This window comes from Carcharhinus amblyrhynchos, chromosome 21, assembly GCF_965287045.1.
Source record: "Carcharhinus amblyrhynchos chromosome 21, sCarAmb.v2.hapA, whole genome shotgun sequence".
NCBI lineage: Eukaryota > Metazoa > Chordata > Chondrichthyes > Carcharhiniformes > Carcharhinidae > Carcharhinus > Carcharhinus amblyrhynchos.
Genome location: NC_137344.1, coordinates 38,218,488 through 38,239,149, shown reverse-complemented (window position 1 = coordinate 38,239,149; position 20,662 = coordinate 38,218,488).

Below are 20,662 nucleotides of genomic sequence, written 5' to 3'. Positions count from 1 at the left end.
GGGATTTTCACAGTAACTTCATTACAGTGTTAATGCAAGCCTATTTGTGACACTAATAAATAAACTTTAAACTTAAAAACATTTGCAGGTGGACCTTCCAAATTAGGTGTTTAAAGTTTATTATGTGCCACTGTCCTATGTCCTGGAGGGGTGCATATTTCAATGTCAGAATGTTCTTGGAGATCCATTCTTGTCTTCAGGAAGTCCATCTCCCAGTCTCAGAGTGTTCCGGGAGAAGTGTCTTCATTTTCAGGAGGTCCACCTTCCTTCTTCAGTAATGGGTCAATCGTGTCAGACATCCTTTCAATACGGCAGCCGGGGAGACAACAGCAAACTATGTGCCACCCAGGCGGCTCTACCACAAAGCATGGCGTAAAACTCTCGGGTGCATAATTAATATGTCGGAGTTGAAAAATTTGGTGCTTTTTCCCCACCAGCCACCACAGCAGAAAGCACTTCATGTTTCTGAACCTGCCATGACACTTAGGGCCGAATTTTACCGGCACTAGTTTCGCACAATCCCGCTCGAGGCCAATGGAGAATGCCGTTCTGGGAACCGAGCCCACCCCCGGAATCCGGGCTGGCATGTCAGTAAAATCCCAGCCTTAGTTTCAAAATGGGAAAATGCTGCCCTCTGTCTCAATGGTATCGCTCATACCTTGAGCAATTCAATGGACACTCCAGTGCAGTATTTCCGTGGTTGTGAGACACTTTGGGATGTCCTAACAATGTGAATGGTGTGAGATCCTTCTTCCATTGTTATGCATCAGTATTAGTTGAAGGTAACATTATTGCTCTACTGGAAAAATTTTGTTTGTTTAAGTTGTTTTGCCATCATGTCAATGGTTTGAAAGCTCAGACAATGTAGCTATGGCGTAAGATTAAAGCAAAATACTATGGATGCTGGAATCTGAAACAAAAGCAGAAAATGCTGGAAAATCTCAGCGGGTCTGACAGCACCTGTAGGGAGAGAATAGAGCCAACGTTTCGAAGATTGAGAGGCGACCTGATAGAGAGGCCTATTTCCCAGGGCTGAAATGGTCGCTACGAGAGGACACAGGTTAAAGGTGCTGGGGAGCAGGTACTGAGGAGATGTCAGGGGTAAGTTTTTCACTCAGAGGGTGGTGAGTGAGTGGAATCGGCTGCCGTTGGTGGTGGTAGAGGCAAACTCATTGGGGTCTTTTAGGAGACTTCTGGATGAGTACATGGGATTTAATGGGATTGAGAGTGACAGATAGTTCTATGGCCTGATAGGTCTGGATATGATTGGTGCAGCTTGTGGGCCGAAGGGCCTGTTTGTGCTGTAGTGTTCTATGTTCTGGCCAACCCTTCATCAGAGATAAGAACAAAGAGAATCAGTAGCGATTTATACTCTGAGGGTGGAGGAGTGAGTGGTGGAATGGGACAAAGGGAATGTAAATGAAGATACAGAAGGCTGAGAAGGTGCTAAAGTTGTCCGTTAAATTATCAGATTGTGTGAATGGCAGAACATAGGTACAGATGGTTAAGCGACTGCCTGGGGATTATGGCAGTTGCCCTGTAGGTATCTGTTCTGATGATGCCACTTTCCAAAATAGTTCTGCTGCTACGTCTTCCTTCTTTCTCAATCGTGGTTTTCCACCCCCTGTGGCTGGCAGGCTCTCAACCGCATCTAGCCCATCTCCCGGGCCACTGCTCTCACTCCCTCCCCTTCCTCTCAGAAGCAGGATAGGGTCCCCCTTGTCCTCACTCTTCATTCCACCAGCCTCCACATTCAAAGGATCATCCTCCGCCATTTCCGCCAACTCTAGCATGATGCCACCACTCAATACATCTCCCCCTCACCCCCACCCCTGTCAGCATTCCGCAGGGACTGTTCTCTCTGGTCCACTCCTCCATCACACCCAACACCTCACCCCCTGCTCAAGGCATCTTCCCATGCAATTGTAGAAAGTGTAACACCTGCCCCTTTACCTCCTCCCTGCTCACCATCCCAGGTCCTAAACACCCATTTCAGGTGAAGCAGTGCTTCACATGCACCTCCTTCAATCTGGTCTATTGCATTCGCTGCTCCCAGTGTGGTCTATTCACATCAGAGAGGTCAAACGCAGACTGGGTGACCACTTTGCTGATGAAGGATCATCCAGGCTTGAAACATTGGCTGTATTCTCTCCCCACAGATGCTGTCAGACCTGCTGAGATTTTCCAGCATTTTCTCTTTTTGTTGTAGCTATGTAATAAAGTCTTTTGGACAGGTACTGATTGTGTAGGGAAATGTGGCCATTTCAAAGCTTTAAGCCTGAACCTAAATTTCACGAGACATGATTTTCACAGAGAGCTTTGATAAGTTTTTTTTTGTTCAGTAAAGGGTAAAACAAACTGACAGGGACACGCACAACTGGTGCAATTGTGCATTTTGATATTTTTAAAAAGATTAAAAATATTTGGTAAAATCCTGAATACAAAGTTACTCAACATCTGAAAGAGAAAGCTTAATATTGGGAATTGTGATGAGGATTTGTGATGTAAGTGTTGATCTATCTCTCCATTTTGGAGAGATCATCTACTGTGGATTCAAGAAAAACACAGTGGGGTGAATGTTCCCATCTCGCCCACCATGAGGGGGAGGGGGGGAACCGTAGCGGGTGGGGTGGACCATGCAAAGGTCCGTTGATCTCTGGTGGGATTTTTGGATTTTGGGGTGAGCGTGGCCAGAAAATCCCACCCAGCATTTTCTAAGCAGTGGAGAGGGTAGGAATGAAGAGATTTGGGTCCCCAGCTACACAAATCACTAAAAACTAGTGCACAGATTCAAAAGGTAATCAAAAAGATGAATGGAACTTTATTTTAGATGAACTAAAATACAAAGGAATGGAACTTATGCTTCAGTTGTATAGAGCCTTGATCAGACGTTGTCTGTAGTAACGTATTCAGTTCTCAGAGTCTCAGAATATTAGCCGCAGAAGGGGTGCAAATAAATTCACCATAACGAGGATATGTTGCTCAAACTCGTCTTGCATTCCAATGACTGTAGAAGATTAATCCAATTGAGACATTTATGTTGAACATTCTCATAGGATTTGACATGATAGGTTAAGACTGTTTTTCTCATGAGATAATCCAGAATGAGCGACCATAAAATTAAAGACAGGCCTTTTGTGAGTGAATGCAAGAGGTACTTTGCCACAGAGACCTGAAATCCACCCTCTCCCACCCCCACCCCCCAAACTACCCAAAATAATTGTGGATGTTGGGTGAACTGAAATTTCCAAGACTGGTGTTGAAACATTTTTGTCAGCTAAGGTTACCAAGAGGTACAAAGCAAAGACAGATACAAAGGTGTAGCTGACCATAAATTTAATTGTAGGCGGTCTTGTGATGCCGTGGGTAGTGTCCCTGCCTCTGAGCCAGAAGCTCTATCACAGCTTGGTATGGCTCCTGCTCTGCCCAAGACCGCAAGAAACTACAAAACGTTGTGAATGTAGCCCAATCCATCAGACAAACCAGCCTCTCATCCACTGACTCTGTCTACACTTCCTGCTGCCTTGGCAAAGCAGCCAGCATAATTAAGAACCCCATGCACCCCAGACACTCTCTTGTTAGGAAAAAGATACAAAAGTCTGAGGTCACGCACCAACCGACACAAGAACAGCTTTTTCCCCGCTGCCATCAGACTTTTGAATGGACCAACCTTGCATTAAGTTCTCTACACCTTAGATATAACAAAACCGCGCTTGTTTCCTTCTTTATGTGCAGTATGCTTTGTCTGTATAGCACATAAGAAACAATACTTTTCACTGCATGTTAATACATGTGACAGTAATAAATCAAATCAAACTGAAATCAATACATGTTGAGGATGTCAATCTGCAGATCCTTCCAACATGCCAATAGCTGGCAGTACAAGTGGGAGAGACTCCTGGTCAGCCATGCAGTATGTAGAGTGGCGCCCCTCAAGCTATAAATCCCTGGTGACAGACTAGTGACCTACTCCAGGAATTACTAGCTATGGAAATAGACGAAAGTCTGCTTTAGCACACCATTATATGCAGGAAGAGAGTGAAAAGATCTAATTACCAGCAGGGCAGCCTGGAGGGGCTGACCGGCACATTCCTGTTCCTCTGGTGTGCATCTCCGACATTTTTATTTGTCTTGATTTAACATCCTTTTTAGTTTGTCCTCCTTGCAGCCCAGGGAAGGAGAGGTTAGAATCAGAATAGAATAGAATCCTTACAGTGCAGAAGGAGGCCATTCAGCCCATCAAGTCTGCACCAACTGCAATCCCACCCAGATTCTATTCCCCTAACTCCATGCATTTACCCTGCAAGTCCTCCAGACACTAAAGGCAACTTAGCATGGCCAATCCACCTAACCTGCATATCTTTGGACTGTGGGAGGAAACCGGAGCACCCGGAGGAAACCCAAGCAGACATGAGGAGTATGTGCAAACTCCACACAGACAGTGGCACGAGCTGGGAATCGAACCCAGGTCTCTGGAGCTGTGAAGCAGCAGTGCTAACCACTGTGCTACCGTGCCGCCCGTCAGTGTTGATACCGGAAGCCAGTAAACTCCTCCATTATCTCGTTCATTCAGAAAAACGTAGAATTGTATTTTGGATCACCATACTAATATCTCCAGAAGCAAATGAAACACAGATCTGATTAGACATGAACTAGATCAGCTTTAATAAAGGGACGAAACTAGTGGTAACAACCTAAAGTCTCGTACATGAAACAGGACCAATTCTCTTTTCCAATTCTCTGTAATGTTATGATTAAGAGATAAATGACTGATGAATGACTATTGTTAACTGCAGTCTATAATTAAGAATGATTGGACGTGAACTCTGTTGAAGCAACCCAGTGTACAATGTTCACCAGAAGAGGGAAGTGAAAAGGTTATCTCTAATTTACTTAGGTACTAAAACTTCAATTTCCAAAATTACTGCCTGCTGCTCGCACTGCGACATGATTTATACCCTGCTGGCTTTTCCACTTTTAGCACAACTTTGTCACTAGAAAAATCAATTCAATTCAGGCTCATCTCGGCAAGTTACCCAAGAGGGTCATTTATGTGCCGTATTAGAAATTCTACGAGAGAAAAAAAATGATCTTCTGCTTTTGTGCCCTTGCTTTTTTTGTTGTTTTTCTTCTTCAAAGAGTAGGAAGATCTAATTGTGCAAAACCTTTCAAAACTAACCAGTATGTGCTGTGGACTTCAGAGACTGTAGTTAAAAGGTGGGAATCTAAATTAATTTCTCTCCGTTGCAATTAATGTGGAATGATGTATATGGACGGTCTAAATGAATGTGCTGAACGGACACAATTAATTAGATATTTTCCAACAGCGATTGACTAGATAGTTGAATGGGATGAAAAGAGCTATTGTAAATTTTATATATGAAGGCACATACACATTAAGTTAAAGCCATATATTATCCTAAAACTGTTCTAAGTGCAGCGAGCAATGGTTTTGCAGTCAAATTACAAACGCTTCCATGCACAGATTAGCTTTTGTTAGACAGGTGGCCAATAGTGCAGAAAGGCAAGGGAGTGAAATAGATTGAATTGCTCGTTCAAAGATCTGGCATTGACTTAATGGGTTGAATGGCCTCCATCTGTGCTGTAAGGCTCTGTGAGGTGCCCTAATTAGCTTAGTGCATAATTTCAGCTGAGTTTACTGTAGTCCTGTGGGTCTCCTCCATTATCAAGAGTTCTTTCATTTAAATGAAGCATTAAATAAACACCCTATCTGTCTGTTCGAGTGGAAATAAAAGAGTCCACCACATTATTGGCAAGTGGCACAGTGGTTAGCACCGCTGCTCCACAGTGCCAGGAACCTGGGTTCGATTCCCAGCTTGGGTCCCTGTCTGTGTGGAGTTTGCACATTCTCCTTGTGTCTGTGTGGGTTTCCTCCAGGTGCTCCAGTTTCCTCCCACAATGTAAAGGCAGGGATGGGCTTGGGAAAGATATTCTGCCAGAGAGTCAGTGTGCTGGAGCTGAGTGTGGGTGACAGCCTCTGGAGAGGAGGAGGTGGTTCTTTCTTTAATGAACACATCACAGTCCATGGATGGCCTCCTGACAGTAGTGACCAGTCTCAGGGCCAAAGACCCACTGAATGAATGTTCTCTTCTACACCCACATCCCCCACACACTCCTTGCCAATCCCACTGCCCATCAGGCCCCACTAGGTCAGAAAACAAACTGAGTCTCTCTTCAAGGGCACTTTGACATTGAGACGTCCTCTCCTTCTTCCTGCAGCTTCAGCAGTGACCACGCCTAACGCTGGTGCTACTGAGGTAGCTCAACTGCTGGCCCTCTGATTAGACTGGCAACTCTGGGAGGTGAGCCATCATCCTCAATGCATTGTGATCATAGCCCAGTCCTTCACGCAAACCAGCCTCCAATCCATTGACTCTGTCTACACATCCTGCCTCGGAAAAGCAGCCAACATAATCAAGGACCCCACGCACCCCGGACATACTGTCTTTCACTTTCTCCCATGGGGAAAAAGATACAAAAGTCTGAGTCACGTACCAACCGACTCAAGTACATCTCCTTCCCTGCTGTCACCAGACCTTTGAATGGACCTACCTACCTAGATTAAGCTGATCTTTCTCTTCGCCCTATCTGTAACTGCAACACTATATTCTGCACCCTATTCTTTCCTTCTGCCTTCTGTACTTTATGAATGGTATGTTTTGTCTGTTTAGCACACATGAAACAATACTTTTCACTATATCCCAATACATGTGACAATAATAAATCAAATCAAATCAGTGAGATTGGCCACTGTCAGAAAAATGTCAGCCCAGTGTCCCACTGCCTGCCAGTACAGGGTTGGGTCAATCCCTGGGATGGAAATTCTTACCTTCCTAAAAGGTTCAGCCCTCAGTCTCCACTCTCTTGAGGGGATTGTAACGATTGCAGGTAGGGTTTCAGCAGGGATGCTTTTAATAGTGTCACATGGAGCTAACCTTTAGCAAGAGGGGCTATTGCAATAGTTGGAAAGAGAAGCATTTAAGATTTTGAAGATTTGTTTTGAACTAATCTGCTTAAATAAACAGTGTGAGCAGTCTTTACAGATTATCTGCTCACATGTCTCACTGCTGTTTGGAGTATCAGACTGTGTGCAAACTGACTACATAACAAAGGCTGTGTTCCAAAACAAGCATTTCACTGCAAAGCACATTGAGGTTATCCTGAAGGCATGGGACTCGTGCCTCACAAATGTAATTACATTTCATTTATTTGCTCATTTGGGAAGGTTTTTAATTTAGCTTTTGCTCCATTAGAACAAGTTGCACAATACTGTCTGACCGTCAAAGCAATTCAGCAATACAGCTTACGCTGCTCTGTAATCAGCCAGCTGAGGTACAGGGACTGTGGGTCAAGAAATTGCACTCCGCCACATCTCAACCAGAAAGACAACATCTTCCATTTATATAATTCCATTAACGTAGACCTTCTGTTTAAAACGAAATCCGCCTCGTACCGGAAATCAGTGCGAGGCTGATTACAATATGGAAATCTCAATTTCCATTTCATTAGCGAGCCCGGGATGGTATTGTCTAGGCTCTGTAATGTTCCCACCACTCTCCCACTGCATCCACCACCACCCGACCCCACCACCCCCACCCCCCCGACCCCATCAATGGAGACAGAGGCCATTGAGGGCCCCCGGGAGATTGGTGGCAGCGGAAGTGCTGCTTGGGCAGTGCCAGCCTGGCACTTCGAGACTGTCCACTGGGCACCAGGCCATGCCAAGGGGATGGGGCCTTCAATGGCTGGGCTGATCAGTGATTGCCATTTTGCATTAGGGATTGGTGGGGAAGGGATAGGGGCAAATGGGGCTAGCCATGGGGAGGGGGGGTCAGGGTTGGCCATGGTGGAGGGAGGCAGTCAGGGTGGCCGGTGATGGGGGTGGGAAGGAGGTCAAGGAGACTGGTGAATGGAGTGGGGGGGTGGTATCAGGGATGACGTTGGGAGGCCAGCGATCAGGGAGGAGGTCTAAGATGACATTGCGAGGCCAGTGATTGGGGAGGAGGGGTTCGGGATGACATGGGAAGGCCAGCGATGGTAGTGAATTCAATAACAATGAATTGCAGTGAAGGTTGAACATGCAGAGGTGAGGCTGAGGGAGGAAAGCAGTAAGGATACCTCAATGAGAAAATTGGCGTGGTACTTGTTTGTGTCAAAGAGAATAAGGGTTTGGAATGAATGGTGAGAGGGGTGGAATGAAGCAAGAGGTTGAAAGGAAGAGATGGTGTCAAAAAAGCAGAGGGACAGGTCAAGATGTGGTTTGGTGATAAGAATCACACTTCCACCATAGCAAGTCTTGACAGGGCAGGTAGTCAAAGTTATAGACAGGTAGGGAAACTTAATTAAGGGACACAGGTAATCATTTGTCCAATAGGTTCCCACCAATGGCAGTACATTGAAACAATTGGCCACAATACATTCATGAGTGCTCAGGGCCTTGTCACAGATGAATAAAAATTGTAGTGGACATACAGAGGGTGTTCGGAAAAGCTGATTATAGAATCATTAAATCCCTACAGTGTAGAAGGAGGCCATTTGGCCCATTGAGCCTGCACCAACAATAATCCCACCCAGGCCCATTCCCTGTAACCCCACATATTTACCCCGCTAATCTCCCGGACACTAAGGGGCAATTTAGCATGGCCAATCAAGCTAACCCACACATCGTTAGAGTGTGGGAGGATGCTGGAGGAAACACATGCCGACACAGGGAGAACATGCAAACTCCACACTGACAGTCACCAAGGCCGGAAATGAACCCAGGTTCCTGGTGCTGTGAGGGAGCAGTGCTAACTACTGTGCCACCGTGCTGTCTGCAATGCCATCATAGTGTGCACACTGTCAGCAGCAAGATTGGTGCGAGCTTGGAAAGAGATTAATGCTTAAACTTGTACAGAAAAAAGTCTCATTTACTCTCACCAATTTTTACAGATACACCATAGGAAGCATTCTTTCTGGATGTATCACAGCTTGGTGTGGCTCCTGCTGTGACCAAGACTGCAAGAAACTACAAAGAGTTGTGAACATAGCCCAGTCTATCATGCAAACCCATCCATTAACTCTATCTACACTTCCTGCTGCCTCAGAAAAGCAGCCAGCATAATCAAGGACCCCATGCTCCCCAGACAGACTCTTCCACTTTTTTCCATCGGGAAAAAGATACAAAAGTCTGAAGTCATGTACCAACTGATTTAAGAACAGCTTCTTCCCTGCTGCCACCAGATGTATGAATGGAAGTACCATATATTAAATTGATCTTTCTCTACAGCGTAGCTATGACTGTAACACTACATTCCGCACTCTCTCATAAGAACATAAGAACATAAGAAATAGGAGCAGGAGTAGGCCATCTAGCCCTTCGAGCCTGCCCCGCCATTCAATAAGATCATGGCTGATCTGTCGTGTCTCAGTTCCACCTTCCCGCCCTCTCCCCATAACCCTTAATCCCCTTGCCTATCAAAAACCTATCAACCCGCGTCTTAAAAATATTTAGCGAGGCAGCCTCCACCACTTCAACGGGCAGAGAATTCCAGAGATTCACCACCCTTTGAGTGAAGAAGTTCCTCCTCAACTCCGTTCTAAACCGCCCCCCTTTATCTTGATGCTCTCCTTTCCTTCTCCCCAGTGTACTCTATGCTTTGTCTGTATAATATTTAAGAAACAATATTTTTCACTGTACACTAATACATGTGACAATAATAAATCAAATCAATGGATTCACCTACAATGGGTGTGCTGGGTGGAAGGTGGTGTACATAAGGAAACAGCTTTGGGTCCCTCAGGGGGCCCTGTGGAGCTTTCCAAGAGACAGAAAAACCAGAACTGATCTCTAAGAGGGAGCAAACCCTGGGATTGCTGCAGGGGAGTAGTGAGGTTCAGAAGTGATGAGGGTTGAGGGTAGGGATTTGAACAGACAGAGCACCTAAAAACAGAGAAATGAAGGAGATGCAGGAAAGAGTGGAGTTGAAGAAAAGAAAAGCAATAATCTCTTTCAAAGTGTATTGTTTGGCAAGGTAAGGAGGGTGTATAAATGCAGCAATATGCAATAAATGATTACTTCAATCAGAAAACTGAAAATGCCCAAAAATCTTATTCAGCCATAAAAGCAAAATACCGCAGATACTGTAAAAACAGTAAGTACTGGAAAATCTTGGCAGGTCAGGCAGCATCTGTGAAGAGAGAAGCAGAGTTAATGCTTCAAGTCTAATGTGACTTTTCCTCAGAACAGAATATGGAGCAATATTGCTTTGGAATGTGGGAGGAAACTGGAGCATCCGGAGGAAACCCACAGAGAGACAGAGAGAACGTGCAAAGTCCACACAGACAGTGACCCAAGCTGGCAATCGAACCCAGGTCCCTGGTGCTGTGAGTTAGCAGTGCTAACCACTGTGCCACCGTGCTGCTCTAAGTAACAAATACAATGTACAATTAGTCCAGCCTTTCAGGATTAGGGACCAAGCAATGATCAATTGCTCTGGCCAAGATACCCCTTTGCTATATTATGTTCAGTTCTGGTTCCTATTGCACCAAAATAAGCATCTATGTTTACTCTGTTTAGAGTGCAGAATCAGAAGCCTGATCCTGTGTGTTAAAGAGGTGAGCTGTGTGAAAAGATTAGAGGCATTCGAGATCTGTAGCCCAGAAAACAAGGTACTCAAGTGTAATGAGGAATATGAAATACTAAATGATACGGACAAGATCAAATCAGGACGCTGCTTAAAATCAGAGGGCATTCGTTTAAGTTAGTGAACAATAAAATTATAACATAAAAAGTGGAATGATTTACCAGGCAGAATAGTAGAGACAAAAATGACATTTAATAGTGTGTGTGTGTGTGTGTGTGTGTGTGTGTGTGTGTGTGTGTGTGTGTGTGTGTGTGTGTGTGTGTGTGTTGGGGGGTGGAGGGTGGGAAGGGCAGGCAGGGGTTGTGGGGAGTGGGTGCAGGGAGGTGAACTTACGAAAAACATTCTAAATGCGAACAACTGTGAAAATGGAGAGAATGGAGCTGTTTTAATCAGTGAGCCACGAGTTGCAATCTTACGGCAACCAGTGTGAGAAAAAAAAGCCTGGAAGCGATTCTATCCCCGTAACCCCACATATTTATCCTTTTGAACCCCCTGACACTGAGGGGCAATTTAGCGTGGCCAATCCACTTAACCCGCACGTCTTTGGAGTGTGGGAGGAAACCAGGGCACCTGGAGGAATCCCATACAGACACATGGAGAACTACCAAACTCCACACAGACAGTGACCCGAAGCCAGAGTTGAACCCGAGCCCCTGGCACTGTAAGGCAGCAGCGCCAACCACTGTGCCAACCTTTCCTGTGAATCTTTAAAGTCCATGATGAAAATCCTTCAGGCAGATTCCGCTCCCCCCACCCCCCCACCCAGTTTCTGGCATAAAAATGCTGAGGCAGAAACTAATTAGCACAAAAAGATTATGAGAACAGAGAGTGAGTAGAATATAAAATTCTCTCCACATTGAGATGCTGCATTCTTCAACTTCTGGTATAATTCCACATTAGTTGTCACTTTTGGAACCCTCGTATTAATGTAGCGAACGCCTGAAGCCTAAAAATTGCAGCCAATGTTTGCCTCCTCATACCTTTTGATCAGAGCCAATTTCACTGCAGCCTTTCAGTGCATCAGCCTCTGAAGATGAAAGTGTTTTTTTTGAAACCACAATCTAATCAATGACAACAGGAACTCTAAAACTGCTCATGATTTTCTTTCCAATCGAAGGAGATTACCGACCCACCCTCCAAGTTTCAAGGTCATTCCCACATTTAAGCAGTAACCTGCTTAACTCAATATCAAAGTATTCCACAGTCAACTGTGTAAAGAGGCTCTGAGTAACTGAAAATGCTGTTATATCAAACAAATCCACAGTAAGATGCATAAAGCAATATCAAACAGCTTCACAGTAAGGTGCGTGGACTAACCTCAAACAGGTCCACAGCAAGTTACACGCACTTTCATTACACAGTTCACAGCAAGATGCAGAAACCAAATCCACACTAAGCAGCAAAAAATCTGCGTCTCCTGGCGACCTATTGGGTTTTATGGTTGACCTCAATGTCACAGGCCTGGCTGGGGAAGAAAACCAGTCAGGTCTATTGCTCCTGATCCGTGTCCAGTTACTCTACGGGAAATGTGGATGTGCGATAAGGGCTTAATTAACACATGATGCAACAAAAAGACAAATGTTCTGCCTATTATTTTTGATGAGGTTGGAGGTACATTCAGAATCATAGAATCCCCACAGTGTAGAAGGAGACCATTTGGCCCATCTCGTCTGCACCCTGTCTCCGACAGAGCATCCCACACAAGCCTATCCCCGTAACCCCACATATTCACCTCACTAATTCCCCTAACCTGTTCACCTTCGGACACTAAGGGGTAATTTAGCATGGCCGATCAGTTTAACTTGCACATCTTTGGACTGTGAGAGGAAACTGGAGCACCTGGAAGAACTCAGACAGACTCGGGGAGAATGTACAAACTCCAATGCAGCCAGTGACCCAAAGCCAGAATCAAAGGCACACAGAGGCACAGCCTCAAGATAAGGGGGGGGCTGCAGTTTAGAACAGAGTTGAGGAGGAACTTCTTCACTCAAAGGGTGGTGAATCTCTGGAATTCTCTGCCCGTTGAAGTGGTGGAGGCTACCTCGCTAAATATATTTAAGTCACGGGTAGATAGGTTTTTGGTAGGTAAGGGAATTAAGGGTTATGGGGAGAGAGCGGGAAAGTGGAACTGATCCACTTCAGATCAGCCATGATCTTATTGAATGGCGGGGCAGGCTCGAGGGGCTAGATGGCCTACTCCTGCTCCTATTTCTTATGTTCTTATGTAAACCCAGGTCTCTGGCATTGTGAGGCAACTTTAAAAAAAAGTGCTACCAAATAAACCTGTTGGACTTTAACCTGGTATTAAGACTATTTACTGCCCCTACCCCAATCCAACGCCGGCAACTCCACATTTTTGTGACAGTGCTAACTACTAGTGCCACCGTGTCACCCCTGATATACCAGATTACCATTTAAGGAATATGTTGTTGCAGTACTCTTTCAGCTGGGATGGTAATCTTCCAATAATCCTGGAGCAGCTGCTCCAACTATCTAGAAGCAAATATAAATAAAAGGAAGAATACCGAAAGTGCAAGAAATCTGAGAAAGTAGCAACAAAAATAAAACTGGAAATGTACAGCATGTTGTTAGAATGCAGCCAGTGATAATATTGGATCGGTTGTAATGTGACCAATAGTAACAAGCTGTTAGGGTCAGCTGACCCAGTAAACCATGTAACCAATGACAGAATGATGTGATGATCAGCTGACCAGCTGACACAGTATAAATTAGAACATGTTGGTCATTGTGGGGAGCTTGTATGGGCCTAGGATGAGGTCCTGAGTGTGGAGTTATGAGGTTTCTTTAAACCTTCTCTTTGATTTTATAAGTTGGAGTAGTTTTTGTTATATTTTTATTGTCTACATTTGAAGAGTTCCTTCTGGATCAACATGTCAGTCAGATTATTATTTAAAAGGTGAAAAGCTGCAGCATGCTATGGTGCAGAGAGACCTGGGGGTCCTTGTGCCTGAGTTGCAAAAACCCAGTCTGCAGGTGCAGCAGGTGATCAAGAAGGCGAATGGCATGTTGGCCTTTATAGTGAGGGGGATAGAATATAAAAGTAGGGAGGTCTTGCTGCACCTGCACCTGCACCTGTACAGGGTACTGGTGAGGCAGCAGCTGGAGTACTGTGCACAGTTTTGGTTGCCACACTTGCAGAAGGATATATTGGCCTTAGAGGGAGTGCAGAGGGGGTTCACTCGGCTGATACTGGAGATGAGGGGTTTGGACTATGAAGAGAGACTAAATAGACTGGGTCTGTACTCGTTGGAGTTTAGAAGGATGAGGGAAGATCTTATAGAGATGTATAAGATAATGAAGGGGATGGATAGGGTAGAGGTAGAGAGATTCTTCCTGCTTAGAAAGGATAGTAGGACTAGAGGGCACAGCCTCAAGACAAGAGGGGGACAGTTTAGATTGGAGTTGAGGAGGAACTTCTTCACTCAAAAGGTGGTGAATCTCTGGAATTCTCTGCCTGTTGAAGTGGTGGAGGCTGCCTCGCTAAATATATTTAAGTCACGGGTAGATAGGTTTTTGATAGACATGGGAATTCAGGGTTATGGGGAGAGAGTGGCAAAGTGGAACTGATCCACTTCAGATCAGCCATGATCTTATTGAATGGTGGGGCAGGCTCAAAGGGTGAGATGGCCTACTCCTGCTCCTATTCCTTATGTTCTTATGTTAGTATCTACAGTGAGTACAGTCAACATTTAGCGGTTCTATCTTTCTTAGACTTGATTGTAAGAAATGAGCAAATATATTAATAGAACCCAAATAGGCAAATGGAAGACTGGGATAAGCAAACAAACAAACACAGAATGACTCTCTGAGCTCCAGCTCCGACAGTGTGTCATCAAGACTCGAATGTCTATTTTGTCCCCACAGATGTGATCTGACTTGTTGAGATATTCCAGCATTTTCTGTTTTTTCTTCAGGTTCCAACATCTGCAATATTTTGCTTTTAACAAAGAATGGCTCTGTGCCATAGACCTGTTTTTCCAGCTTCTGCTTTTGATTTTTCAAAGAACAACATGGCCCCAAAATACTGTTGGATGGCACATGTTGGAGTGAGTGTCGCAAAATGCCTAGTCCCCTGCCCCCAGCACCACCACTCCCCCAGACTGCACTCCTGACCCTGCCAAAGTTTCAAACATGTGGACTGCAAGGAGAGTGCAAAACAAGAATTTTTTACTCTGCTAACATCAGATCTTTATAAACATTAATGAAAAAGCTTAACCAGAGAGACAAATTCCTTACAGTGACCTGTTGTCCTCTCTCCTCATGAAAGTTCTGGCTTTGCCTTCTCTTCAGCCTGCACGCCAGGCTCAGGTGTCTCGGCCCCAGGAGAGATCCTGCAGACCCAAATGATTCCAGTGCCCTGCTGAGAGTTCCCCACAGTGGATGGAGCTCAGCATCCAGCCCCACTCTGAAGCCAGAAGTTATGATGCTGAGATATAACACATCTCACTGCACCTTCCCCGGCCTGGGTTAAAAGGATGTTCTTTGCGATTTACTTTGCCCACGTTCCAAGAAATGTTGGAATGTTCAGTTTAAGTATCCTGAGCTGCCTGAATCTTTGGAGTTTGAGACAAAAGTCTTGTTCTAGAACCACAGGTGGGCTGCAGTTCAAACATTTAGTTGGCCTGTTCATGGAATCTCACCAGGGAACCTCAGCATGCCAAATGCTAGCTCCTGAGGAAGGCATGGAACATAACAACACCAGCATACAAAATTCTCACCGCAACCTCACTACCCTGTCTGTCAGGGTGAGCCGAGACTTCAGCCCCACGTGGCCACTTGGAACTTTGGCATAATGCCAGTACTTGGCATAACTTTACCCAAGCCTAGTCTCCATCAATTCCAATGGACTTAGAGTCATAGAGATTTACAGCCTGGAAACAGGCCCTTCGGGCCAACATGTCCATGCTGCCCCATTTTTTAACCACTAAGCTAGTCCCAATTGCTCATGTTTGGCCCATATCCTTCTATAGTCATCTCACACATGCAACTGTCTAAATGATTTTTGAAAGGCAAAATTGTACCTTCTTCTATTACTACCTCTAGCAGATTTTTCCAGACATTCACCACCCTCTGTATAAAAATTGCCCCTCTGGATACTTTTTTGTTTCTCTCCCTTAAACTTATGCCCTCTAGTTTTAGATTCCCCTATCTTTTGGAAAAGATATTGACTATCTAGCTGATTTATGCCCCTCATTATTTCATAGATCTCCATAAGATCATCCCTAAACCTCCCACGCTCCAGAGAAAAAAGTCTGTCTATCCAGCCTCCCCTTATAAATCAAACCATCAAGTCCCGGTAGCGTCCTAGTAAATCTTTTCTGCACTCTTTCTAGTTTAATAATATCCTTTCTATAATACTTCTGCCAAAGGTTCAGTATAGTCCACCAAAGTCTATTGAGGGTCCTGTTATCTCATGATTCAGATTATCTGCTTATCGTCCAATGAAACAACGATAGTCTGCCGAACACTACATTCTTTGAATTTCAGTGCTCGCTGCATGAAGTATTTGTTGTGTTCACTTGCTTCCGATTTTAGCATTCTCGCCTCTGAATCATAAGGTTTTGAGTTCAAGCCCTACACTAAGCACAGAAGCTGGCTTGACACATCAGCACAGTGAGAGCTGCTTGGATAGGTTTCAGATGAGTTAACGTGCTACTGTTTCAAAGGAGTGCGGAGAATTTACCTGCTGTCCTGGACAACACCCAGAGCTAAGTCAGCACCAGCAAAGCCGTTAACCAGTCACTTATTTGCTGCTGTGAGACCTTGCTGTGCCAAAACCTGTCACCATGTTTTCCAAAGCCACAACATTGACTACGCTTCAAATATAATCTACTGACTGCCAAGCATTGTAACACGAAGGTATCGTGATTAAATACACGGTGCTTTCTCCCTCTGATTGCAGAGCTATTGTTGGAGTTGTGAAGCTCTTGAATATATAGGCAGTGATTTTACTTACAGCGGACAAGCTAAATCAACTTGTAGTGATTATATATATTTTTTTAATGAACCAGTTTCTTTGTCAGTGCTTCTGGCTGTAAATCTGCAAGAAAATCAATAAAGAATCCATTCGTTCAGCTGTATGCAAATAAGTTTCACCACAGGGACCAAAAGAGAAAATGGTGGAAAATCTCAGCAGGTCTGGCAGTATCCGTAAGGAGAGGAAAGAGCTATGTACCTGCTCAAAATAGATTTCTTCTGAATCCATCACCGGGATTTTACTGTCCCACCTGCCAAGGGAATCGGAGCGGGCAAGGGGCAGACAATGGCAGCTCTGTTGACTTCGGGTTTCAGGATGAGCGAGGCAGTAAAATCCCTTTTTAAAGACAGTTCAGGTTTTGAGCAGATTACTGGCAGTAGACGTGATAGTGTAGTGGCATTAACATTGGACTAATAATCCCAGAGGCCCAGATTAATGCTGGGGACTTGGGTTCAAATCCCACCACAGCCACGAGTTTGAACTCCTGGAATATAAAAAGCTAGTCTCCGCAATGGCGACCGAGGGTTTTAAAAACCCATCTGGTTCACTAGTGTCCTTTAGGGAAGGAAATCCACCATCCTTATCTGGTCTAGCTGACAGATGACCGCAAGTCAGCACGATGGCACAGTGGTTAGCATTCCAGCCTCAGAGCCAGAGACCCAGGTTCGATTCCCAGCATGGGTCACTGTCTGTGTAGAGTTTGCACATTATCCCTGTGAGTTTCCTCCCAAAGTCCAAAGATGTGTAGGTTAGGTGATGCTAAATTGCTAAATTGTCCCTTGGTGTCAAGGGGACCAGCTAGGATAAATGCATGGGGTTATGTGAATAGGGCCTGGGTGGGATTGTAGTCGGTGCAGACATGATGGGCCGAATGGCCGCCTTCTGCACTGTAGGATTCCGTGATCGACAGTCATATAGCTGTTCATTGCCCTCAGTTTGAGAGTGATCAGAGCTGAGAATCAAACGCTGGCCTTGCCAGCAATGCTTACATCCCATGAAAGAATGAGGAAATCGAGCAGTGAAATTTAAGCAGTACAATCTGATTCTGCATGAAGAATGAGTTTTGACACTCACCGCTCTACTGAACTTTAACCAGTAAATGTTACACTGGGAGATTGTGGATGAAAGCAGAAAATCGCAGTATGGGGCTGCTGATGCCACCTCCAAACTGTATACAAAACAGATCAGGTTTATGGGGCATCAGAAGCGTGTCGATGAATGTTTGAAAAGTTGAGGATAAAGTGCATCGTGGAGGGGGTGGTGGTGGGAAATGGGAAAGCTGGTTACCTGTGGCAACACTTCATTAAAACAAAATGCAGAAGTTTTAAAAGGAAGGCTGCACCACATTTTCTTTTTAGTGATCAGAGCGTTGGAACTTGAAAGGAAATACACAAACACAAGCTTCTCACTTGTTAAAATGATTAGAATCCTGATTCTCTTTTAATCAGGCATCAATTAAAATCATAAAATTTGTGATCTGGTGTCCGCTACCTCGCTGCCTGAAAAATAAGTCTGTCGTTGAGTTTACGGGCCAGAGGTTTATAGTGGAAATGGGGAGGTCAGGATGGCAAAACTTCCATCCCGTCTCCTTTTAACAGGTCTCGGCCCATCATGCATTCATTCTGGGGAAATGGGAGAAGGGTGGAGTCAGATCTGTCAATCCCCCCCACGCCCCCCCCCCCCCAAGGATGCAGAGGCAGCCCAGGCAGCAGGCAAGCATATGGTCAGAGCAACAGGCTGGAATGCCACCTCTAAGCATTGTTTTTTATTTAATGCCCATTCATATTTCCCATGCCACTTTATGCCCATGTTTCCTCCTTGCCCCCATATTTCCATGTCCTTCCATGCTCTTCCATAACATCCAAGCCCCCCTCCATCCTCCAATGTACCCTCCATAGTCACTCACTCTGCTTCCACTACAGGCAGAGCTCAGGAGCCATGTCATTGACTGAACAATGAAAATTTTTAATCTAACAACCTAGTAGACCTTTTGCTCAACCAAACTTCATATTGAAAGCACTCTCCTTCATAAAACCTATTTTTAAAAAATTCCTCAATGGGTCAATTTATTGTAAAAACAAACGTCTTTTACCCCACCAGGGAGAGATCATCCTTTCAAAACCTTATAAAACTGTCAATCAAAATGTGAACACAGACCTCTGCTGAGATGAGTATTTCTGGAGATTTTGAAATACAGCCCAGCATTCATAAGATCCCAGCTGCAACATTAATCCCTGGGAAATTTAAACAATGGAAACTATCAAAATTGAAAAAAAAAGTTTTCTAACTACACCAGATATCCTGTCAATCAAAGCAGTCCAGGAGGGCATTTTAAAGTAATTAAAACCTGCTGAAGGCGTTCTTTCCAATTCATCATAGAATCCCTACAGTACAGAAGGAGACCATTTGGCCCACGTCTGTACCAACCACAATCCCAACCAGGCCCTATTCCCATAACCCTCACTTACCTTGTTAATCCCCATGACACTAGGATCAATTTAGTATGGCCGATCAACTTAACCTGCACATCTTTGGACTGTGGAAGGAAACCCATGCAGACATGGGGAGAATGTGCAAACTCCACTCAGATCGTCACCCAAGGCTGGAATTAAACCTGGGTCCCCTGGCGCTGTGAGGTAGCAGTGCTAACCACTATGCCGCCCAAGAAATTAGCCTATTTTGGGTTAATTCCCCTTTGTTTCATGGTCATAAATGCTTGAATTCCAGATTTTTAGTGAATTCAAATAACACCATCAGCCGTGGTGGGATTTGAACTTAGGTCCCAGATTGCCCAAATTCACTGGGTTAGTAATCTCCTATGTAATAATGTGAAATGATTTAAATGCCTAGAGACCTTTTTAAGGGGGGGGCAGTAGTGTAATGGTATTGTCTTTGTATCAGCAATCCAGTGACACTATCACTACACCACCGCCTCCCCCTAAAACATCTCTGGGTATTTAAATCCCTTCATGTTATTATACAGGTGATCCCAAGCAGTGTCTTCTTCAGCTTTCAAGGTAAAAGTACGTGAAGGCATCTCAACACTTGTACAATACTTATCAATGTAATGGTCAACTTACCTTTGCAGAACAGAGTCTTTCAATTAACCACTGGAGCAAAAAAACACATCTAACTATCAAATCATTGTATCTAACAATTAAAGCTGAAATTTCAAAGTCTGTCAATAGAAGAATTAGAGCAGGTGACTGTTTTCTTTCTCTCCCCCACTTCAGACTGGTGTTCACCAATGGTTCATGCCTCCGATGAGAGGCCGTAAAACATCTCCACCTCAGGAGAGACCCGACTCCACTAAAATCACCAGGACATTTTAACTGCCCAGCCCACCATGGAGACAACAAGGGTGGGAGTGCTGCATGCAGACTGACTGGCCTCACCCTTATCCCATATTGCAAATGGAGGGAGAAATCCCATAATCGAACTCAACCCATCATTTCTAAAGGGTGAACATCTGGCGTGGTTTCTTCGTACCGCGCTGCAGTACAAACCCTCGCTTTGGCTTGTCATAGAAATGATTGAGGAAGTCAAGCAACAACTTCTGTACTATCCAATATTGACCATGTAGACCATATTAAAGCTTGCCAGTGGAACTTGGATGACACAAGGATTGAATGGACTTGAGAATGTACAGAATAAAAACTGTACAGAGAACCATATGAATTGGGCACCTTAAAAATTGAGGGCATGCCCCATATGGACACTTCAGTTTCCCTGTCTTCGTCAACCACATTTGCCTGCAGGATGTTCTGACACAAACACATTCACAGTTTTACTAGAAATTTGAATCAATGAAGAATCATTGTGAATTTGGTTACAGTGGCTGGAATTCTCCAGCCCTGTCACCACTGCCAGCGAGAATGGAGAATTTGGTGTTCAGCCAAAACTCCATTGACAGCAGCGGGACTGGAGAATCCCAGCTGCAAGTGAAGTTGGAGAATTCCGGTCAATGCCACAACAACCAGAGAGAATCATCATCTGAGGCTCTTTATGATCGGTAAAC